Source organism: Amblyomma mixtum, chromosome 2 (assembly GCF_055824585.1).
Source record: "Amblyomma mixtum isolate Tamu chromosome 2, ASM5582458v1, whole genome shotgun sequence".
NCBI lineage: Eukaryota > Metazoa > Arthropoda > Arachnida > Ixodida > Ixodidae > Amblyomma > Amblyomma mixtum.
In genome coordinates this window covers 203,330,609-203,339,690 of record NC_143013.1, presented here as the reverse complement: position 1 = coordinate 203,339,690, position 9,082 = coordinate 203,330,609, and the positions used below count along the sequence as shown (strand labels likewise).

Sequence of the window (9,082 nt, the reverse complement as noted above, 5' to 3'; positions counted from 1 at the left end):
GTGGACAGAATTGCGGAATACTGGAAGTTTCATTCCAGAATACACGGCGTCATGCGAGATCATGCAAGAATGTTGGTAACAGGAGGTTTCATTCAGGGTCATTCGAATAAGCCAGAACTTAATGAATTCTGTTAAACTGTGTAATGTGTTTTCAAGAGAGCGCTGCTTCAAATAGATATGCGCATCTCAGTGCCCCTCCGGCGATACCAGGCGCTTCGTTCCAGACTGCTGCCAATTATTCGAAAACCGGGATCTTACCACGCAATATGTAGTCTTTTCACGGACGTTCTAACATCTCTCTGTGATTTTGTGCCTGCATTGTGAACGTCATGTAAAAAGCTGCGACGCAAAGCAACGCCCTGCCAGGAACGACGCATACCTTGCGGCTGAAAGTCCTCTTTACTGAACATCATTTCTATGACCGATTTTTATAAGACGACGCCTGTATGTTTCCTGATGGGCATCGATGTTTTACGGCGCAGATAGAACCTAGACGACCATCAATAAGACCGACATTTGCGCGGAGGATCGCATTCCAGGTCTCCTGGTTTGGATGAGCACATGTTACTGTTCAGCAACCACCAGAGTTCTTCACGTCTGAAATAGAATTTATTGCAGTGAGAGGTATATGCACAGAAATTAAAATATTCATACGCGAGATATATGAGCAACTGCATAGTGGCAGGATAGTCGAAGAATCCAGGCAGTACCTTGGGGGCCGGATAACTATTTTCACAATTCAGGCTACTTAATAGACAGAACAGATTCGTCGCATATACAAATTAGTAGACAGTGCGGTAAATACTCGTTTTTGTTATAGTCATCCTTCACCTTCGTGCATCGTCTGAATAAACTGCCTTTACTTGGAAACTACGTATCGCTTGTGTCCTCCTTGCTGGTTTTGTAGTCAACTGAAGAAAATTCAATTCAGATAATTTTCAATACCCAAAGTGTTCACGAGCCCCCTTGAAAAAAAATGTAAATAGAGGTTGACGAGGTCTCGCAGCTATCAAAGCACCTAAAAATATTGAATTTCATGGTAAGGATTTGCGTCAAGTGTCGTATATAGTACCAGCTTAAAGGCCTACTTCACCAAACTTCCCCCCCCCCCCCCCCCAGCTATGTCACCCACAAAACATTATGTTCCACTTTCAAGCAGTTAAAGGTGGGTTCAGACGAGCGGACCGGATCGCGGATGGTCCGGGCGCGTCAGCGCTCTCCGCGCTCCACGTGACGGGAACGTCACGGCTCTGAGCGACCTTGAGCGGGCGGCGCAGATTTTTCCGGGCCCGGATCGCGGACCGAGTGAAATAGGCGAGCGCCTTTTTCAGTCCGCGCAGACCGAGCTTCCGCCGCGGACCGGGAGTGTTTTTGCTCTTTTTTGCTTCTAGGCGCGCTCGTCTGGCTAGCTATCCTGAATGAAGTCGGCTTTGCTCCGTGCTGGCGCCTTTCGTTTTGACGCAGTTTTCGCCGAATTTGCAGCTCGAGTGCGGCATTGTGTGTCCTGCTTTTCGTGTTTCGCTCACTGCGCTGTTCACTCCGCGTATGCTGCACTGCGACGTACTGTGTATTTGAGCGTGTGCGTAAATGCCCGCTTTGCTTTGTTGTTTGTTCTAATTTGAGTGAATTTGGAAAGAAGGCGCTCAGGGAGCCAGTATCTGGTAAAACTGCTCTCGACTCAGCCGCAGCAAGCGTTTGTACTCTCTGGGTCGCATTCAAGTAGGTCCTCGTACAGGAGGTCCTGCATGCCCAAGCACTTTTTTTCCAACCATGACTTTGCCCAACATAAGTTTTTAGCCACGAAAGCTTCCTCCTCGTCCTCAGACGCTTCAATGGCTACAGCCAGTGCGGCGAGACGACGTTATCTCTCGGCGTTCATGTTGAAACTCTCGGCAGCTGAGTTTTCGAAGCCACGCAAACAGCGCAAGCACGCCGGGGGCGAGAGGACGCGCGGATTGTCCGCTGCGTTCGTGTGAATGCTCGACGTCCGGACCGTCTCCCGGAGCTTGCTCACGCCTCACGATAACTGCGCTCACGCGCACGGACCATCCGCGATCCGGTCCGCTCGTCTGAACCCGCCTTAAGGTGCCAACGGCACGCAAAAATCCGAGTTTTCAATAGAGAAACTAGAAAAACGGGCGCCATTGCCACCCGCCGGAAGTGACGCATGTTTGAGACTGGAGTTCGGAAAGGTTCGGAGCGTCTGCTTGTTGCGGCTCATGCTAAGCGCTGGTACCGGTAGCACGTGCAGCACTTTGCGCAATAAATACTGGTTATAAATGAAAACACACATCTTCAATCGCATGAAACCTCCCAGAAAAAGATGTCAAAGTGTTTTATTTGCTGTAGTAGGCTAGAAAACTCCTCGCTCAATCACAGCGAAGATGATGGCGCCACAGTGCTATTGAGCGTTGTTTGCCTGGCAGTATTAGATTACAGCTTGTGCAAAGTTCGGACATCTCGAAGAGAGGACGCATATTGAATTGGAGGCCAAGTAGAAAAAAATTTTGGTATTATAAAGTCGGCTTTTTTGAGCGGGTACGTGCGTGCCAACAGAAGATGTGCGCTGTTCTGTGCGTGTAATATGGTTATTGTCTTGATGAAAAAAAATGACCTGCTTTCTCCTTTTCATTCCAATTTTTCTCGCCCGTCGAAAGGCATCCCTGCCTGCGGACAGGAATTTCAAAACAGCTGCTGTGAACCCGAGGTAAATCAATAAAAACAGCTGGATGTCTAAAAATGGAGCTGTAGAGAATATTTATTTATTTAATTGGGATACTGTAGCCCTCACATGAGGGCCATAACAGGGGAGGTTTTTATTTTACTTATCAAGGAAGAAAAACCTCAGGCACCGACAAGACACAAAAACATAATAAAACACGAATACTTAACAACTTAACAAACAAAGATGAGGGAAATCATAACAACAGCATGATCAGTTGTCAATTACTGTTGCCTGGAATATAATTCCAAAAGGTTCTCAAACTCTTTGACATTTTGAGCTGTGACAATGAATTCCGCAAGACCATTCCATATATTAATACATGAGGGGAAAAAAGAGTTTTGAAAAGCATATAGGTGGCCTCTGTACGGCCGTATTGCGGCACTGTGGTTTAAACGCGCACTTTGTTTTAGAGGGGGGTGAATATATGTTTCTTTGTTTATTTTTAGTTGATTCCTGATGATTTGGAAAACAGTTTCAACGTTGTTTTTTTCGTCGTGTTTCGAGCAGTTCCAGGTCGCAAGATTTACGCATGTCTGTTGCAGAATCGGTCTTCCGATAACGTGAACATATAAATCGCACTGTTCTCTGAATTTTAAGAATTTTAAGAATTTTAAGAATTAAGCGCTGAGTTAAGAGAAAGCGTAAGCCAGAAGCAAAATTGGTGTTGCAAATTAAATACATATTTTTCTCTTCGAGGACCGTGGCATCAATGCGGTGCCGATGGTGGGCTGATTCATCTTTACGTGCCTCGGTCGGGCAAGCCACTGCGTGTCGCAATGTACATGCCGGTTCAAATGAACAAAGATTTATGAACTACGAGCATTACTGTATTTACCCAGAATAACTTAAAGCCCGTGTACTGCTGTGATGGAAAGTTTTCCTAACCTTTTTCAAACCTAGATAGAATAACGTAAGTGGTTGCCGGACCCCAGTCGACCGTATACGCCTACCACGGAGATTGCCGGTAGGCAGTGTATCTGTATCGACTGAGTAATAACGCAGAACTTATAATCAAAATTACGTGTTGCATTTCTTTGAAGATATTATCATTCAAATGACATGTGTTCAGGTCTCTGAGGTCTTGGAGACGGGCCTCGGATGGCAATGGTGAAGCTTCTTGTAATCGACCTCAAGTATGAACGGCGTGAGGCAGTAAGAAATTCGACGTTTTCAGTAACGCTAGTGTGGCATTCCAGGATTCTCTGCCCGGCCTGAGAATCCTTCAGGCACCAAATACACTCGGTGCACGACCGCATTATTGCGCATTGGGCAGAGCTGTGCCTGCAATAAACGCTTCATGTTGATTCCTTTTCAGACGAAGCAGACCGCTCCTTAGGCTACTGCCCGGTGTAAACAACGTGACCTTCGCTTCTAACAACGTGGCCGTCGCTTCTAAACCGGCTAAGCTAGCTTGTGACGAGTGGTCCCCCTTCCTCTTTATTCTCCCGATTACAGACGCCTCGAAGTGTTTTTTCTTCTAATTATAGTCCCCTCAGTTCGTGGCATGCTTTGCCAATCGGGCCCGAAATGTGTACAGACCGCAGATTGCATGTTTAGAACGGCCGAACTGCGTGCTCCGGGCCGCTCAGAGCTACTTGCGCGATGTCTAGCGATATAACGCCTGGTTCGAGACGACAGAGTGTTCGCATGCGTGGCCAAACTGATAGCGCTGCCTGTCTTGTCGGGGCTCGCAGGCGGCCGCGGCTTTACCTCCTGCTTTTGTCGTTAGTAGCGCTGATTTGCGCTACCGTCTGCAAAAGGGCATACGCGGCAGAGCACACACCACTGGCTTATTTTTTTTTTTACTTTCTTTTTGCGCGTTTGCAAAGCTCTGCCGAGGAGCATTTCACCGTTTCACATACGCGCCGGTGTACTGCATCATCATCGCGGCTACCAGCCTTAGATAAGGGAGCGAGGTTTGGCATGTTGGGTTCTTCGGCAACTGCAGGAAGGCAGATATAGTGTTCAAGGTGCTGTGAAGTAAGCGTAAGCGGCGGGGTCATTTCTACTGCACTGTTTTTTTTTCCTCATAAAAATGCAACAGATAGCTGCCTTCTCATTTCACGTTGTTTTATTTTTTCCACAGGTTTGTGGACAAGCTAATAACGGATTGGGGCTCCGCCAGACTTCTTTAGGCTCTCGATTCTCCACGGGAGTGACTCGTAGAGGGAGCCGACGAGAGCGCGGTCATTGCGAAGGCGTCCCCACTCCTTTTCTATGGCTTCCCACGGATGATCTGGGTCGCTATTAGAGATCCCGGATTTCTTGGATAGGGTTTGTTTTTATCAGTCCCCACACGTTTTCTATGATGTTTAGGTCGGGGCTTCTTGCAGGCCATGGAGTACTCGTAACGCCAAGACTTTCAAAAAGGTCTCGGACAGCCTTCGCTGTGTGCACAGGCGCTCCACCTTGTCGAAAGTGATACATCCCATCCAGAAACGGCCCATCAAGCACATAAGGCAATAGGAACATTTCTACCACCTGCGCGTAGACCTCGGCCGTCATACGTCCAGGAACACGGTACAGGGGCCCTAGTCCATCTTAGCTGATGGCTCCCCACACGCTGACTGAAACACGTCGTCTCTGCAAATCGTGAAATCCGGCGTTATTAGAGGAACCAGATTGTCATTAGAAGTAATGATACCTGATGTGGTAGCAGTGAAAGACAGGAGGCGACGAGAGAACAACGCATTGAAGAGATTGAAGGGATTATGGTTCGAAATATGGAGCGCCAAATGTCCGTCCGCGAGCTCGTTATGCTGCCTTTCCAGCTTTGTAGGTTTTCAATATGCCGTCGCAGCGCACAGTATAATACCTGAAATAAATCTAGTGTATTTTATATCATCATAAAATGCACTCACTGATTAAGCTTGAGAATACAATTTTTTGAGGGTGCAGTGCGGAAAAGGCAACTAACGAACAATTAAAAGTGCGATTTTGACGTTGTGTATTTCAAATAACATTGCCCGTTCCGAAAACGTAAAGCATTATACATTCAGAACCTTCAATTTTGCAATTTATCATTTCGCCCTGAAACGCGAAATAAAATTAGTCATTTAAGTTGTTTATGCGTCTTTAATCTCTATTACCAACATAATGTCCACTGCGCTATGCATTTTAACAATTAAGACTGCCCCCACCTACGTTTCACTGGTTTTAAAATAAACGTATACCAACTCGTCCAACTTTCCATTGCACTACTTTAAAATATAAATTTGACAAATTGAACGAAGTCGCCCTGTATAATCTCCGACTGGCGAGCACATCGAAACACATTACAATCTTACCGTGCTTTTCCCGGCCTCCTCAACCGCTTCTGCTGGCCCCAGCATGTGCAGAAACTGGCTTCATCGCTGAACACCGCTGCCCTACAGTTTTCTGGTGTCCAGTCCTCCACCACTGATGCAAATTCCAGGCGCATGTCCCGATCCAATTGACGAAGTTGTGTTTTCTGCGAAGCTATTCTACTTTTCACGCCCGCTGGATGAAGTCTGTTCCTGATTGAGCGGATGCATTCAAAGCGAAAATGTCACGAAGCTCCCGGGCGCTTCGTGACATGTTCGCTTCCGGATCATAATCTGCTCCAGCGACGACAAGTCTGCCTTCTTCTTCTGTCGTCGCTCTTGATGGCGGGCCACGCGGAGCGTCATTAAGTCGGCCTTATTTTTAGAAGGCCTGCAGCACACTGTTGACGGTGGCTAAAGGGCGCCCTATAGCTTGAGCTATAGCTCTTTGGGACATTGTCCGTCCCATCTCCGCGATGGTTTTCCTTTGGTCTAGCGTCAGTCGTGGCGCCATCGTCAGTGCCTTCACGCATCTGGTCTGTTTCACTTGCAGGGTGCAAAAATTTATTCCGGTTATCGCATATCTGGTCTTGGTGGCCACCTTACCAGCGGCCCCAGTATGCTTTCAATAATCACATGCCTATTTTGGCATTTGCCGAAGAAAGCAAAATGCCAAACCTCGCTCCCTTATCTAAGGGTCGTAGCCGCGATGACGATACAGTACACCGGCACGTGTGTGATGCGGTGAATTGCTCCTCTCCAGAGCTGTGCAAGCGCACAAAAAGAAAGTGAAAAAAAAAAGCCAGTGGTGTGCGCTCTGCCGCGTATGTCCTTTCAAAGACGATAGCGCAAATCAGTGCTACTAACCACAAAAGCAGGAGGTAAAGCCGCGGCCGCCTGCGAGCCCCGAAAAGACAGGCAGCGCTCTCAGTTTGGCCACGCATGCCCACACTCCGTCGTCTCGAACCAAGCGTTATATCGCTACATGTCGCGCACGTAGCTCCAAGCGGCCCGGAGCACGCAGTTCGGCCGTTCTAGACATGCATTTTGCCCTCTGTACATGCTCTGATGCATGATGTATAGTGGGAGAGGTCTATTGACAAAGCCCTATTCACAAAAGGGGTTAGCGTGCGGTAGAAGCGTCAAGAGCCCACCATTATCTGTTCTGAAGAAGAGACGGGAAATCACATTAAAACCTTAGCTCCAGACAGTTGACACCAGCTTTCGAGATCGGGTGTGAAGGACAGTTGCCGAGAGGTATACATGGTGCTTTCAGCATTCCGCATGTTCCTTTCCGACACGCACTTCGTCGACATGATAACAGCAGTTAATTTTTCTCAGAGATCATCGAGATTCGCGGTAAAAACATCCAGAAACGCGCCAGAAGAAGGGCTTACAAAGGACGTTCACTCACGTCAGAACGCCTGAAACTGGCGAGCCGGCAATGCCGGTGTCTCAATGTTACGTCATTTTCGGTCAGGTTTGGTAGTTGTCCAGCACACCGCTAGGGGACTGCGTCGTCTGCTACCGAGGTTTTTCAACACTTCTAACTAAGATACTAGACACTTCACAGCCCTAATATTATAAATAAATATTGTTCATAACATGGACACTATATCGAGCGCAAATTTAGCCGAAGTAAACTTTCGGTCAAGTAGGCTTTTAAAACAAAATAATCCTACGTCATGCCACAAATTAGTGTGACGGTGTCTGGTCAATATGCTCAGAGTTTTGCTCAACACCGTCATATAATTACTTTAAACGCAGAGGCCCGAGAAGAAAATTGTAGCATATGTGTATTCAGCAGCTACCGGCAGCCAGCACAGGCGGCAATTAATAGCAGAGGCTGAAGCTCACTTACTTCGAGCTAGGAGCAAGGTAAGGAAATCCGCTTGCCTTTGAGCACACTGCGTTTTCTTTTGTGCGTGGTAACACACGCAACAGGAATCGTTCGTGGCCTTTGACTACAGCCAGAGAGTAAAGTTTCTGCGGACATTTGCTAAAAGCGATCCCCAGCGTAATCTCTGTCGTGCGTAATTGGCGAGAAGTAGCGGCAGCCGATAACTTGAACTTTGTGCATGAGTGCGCAAAACCACTGGAACAATAAGGGCTCTTCAGTGCAGACAGTGTAGAGGTTGACGCCTGTCACCCAGCATCTGTGCGCAGGTCACGGCGCTCAGTCCCATTAAGTTCTATCGCTTTTGTACCTGCAAGGATTGTGCATCGCATGCACCGGTGCTCTCTATGGTCATCTTCACCTGTGCCCATTCCTATTATGTGCACATATCCTACGGTATGGAAGAACGCGCCGGTGACAAGACGATAGTGTGTTGCATAAGCAACTTGCATAAAACACCCGCAAGACATCAGAAATACTCCGGATTGTTATGGCAAGCAGTCAGAAAGAAACATGACAGTAAAGTGCTAATCGCAGTTTCTCAACTCTTAACTCCGTGCTGGCGTACTCGAGTCGAATGTATTTTTTGTGACCCCACGAGCAAGCGAATATGCATCGCATCATTTCAAAAGCCTCGGCAGAGACTTTAGGGTTAGCTTTATTACTTCATGTGTTGATATAAAAAATTACAATGAAAGTCATGAGACATGCCAGCCGGTTGTAATACTGTCCAGTAAAGCCTATTCTACAACACCCAGCCATTACTGTACTGATATTCAGTGTCCTCTTAAACAGGCGACATACAAGCGTGGCAAACCCCCCTAAGCATCACTATTCAGTCTTGTGGCTGTTCAGTGGCTTTTATTTTGCCACGTATATTACGGAGCACTGGCTAAGTGCTTGCATTTTAAATCAATCCCCGACATCAGTCCTCTTCTTTATGTTCGTTTCCCTTAAAGCTTATTCGAGATATTTGCTCCGATAAGCACAGTCTCAAGGCACTTCTTTTTATTTCTCTTTACTCAGAGCAAGCACTGACCCGCACATCAAGAGGCTGAAAGTATAAAAAGGGAAAAAAGTTGAAATACCGTTCCCAACCGGTCTACCCTCGTTTTCACCTGCCCCTCCCCTGGTTCGTATATGATTCCGTAACGCATAACAACTCGCGGCAGGCGT

At 47.3% G+C, this 9,082-nt stretch overlaps 1 protein-coding gene across 1 annotated transcript in view; it reads left to right on the top strand.

Moving 5' to 3' along the window:
- Positions 1–8,924: 8,924 nt before the first annotated feature.
- The window catches only part of LOC149362275 (glutathione S-transferase 4-like), a 28,565-nt gene continuing 28,407 nt past the window's right edge, over positions 8,925–9,082 (top strand). Inside the window, exon 1 of the mRNA XM_089572966.1 lies at positions 8,925–9,038. The gene's annotated coding sequence lies outside the window, so the exon portion shown is untranslated. The remainder of the gene's footprint in view (positions 9,039–9,082) is intronic.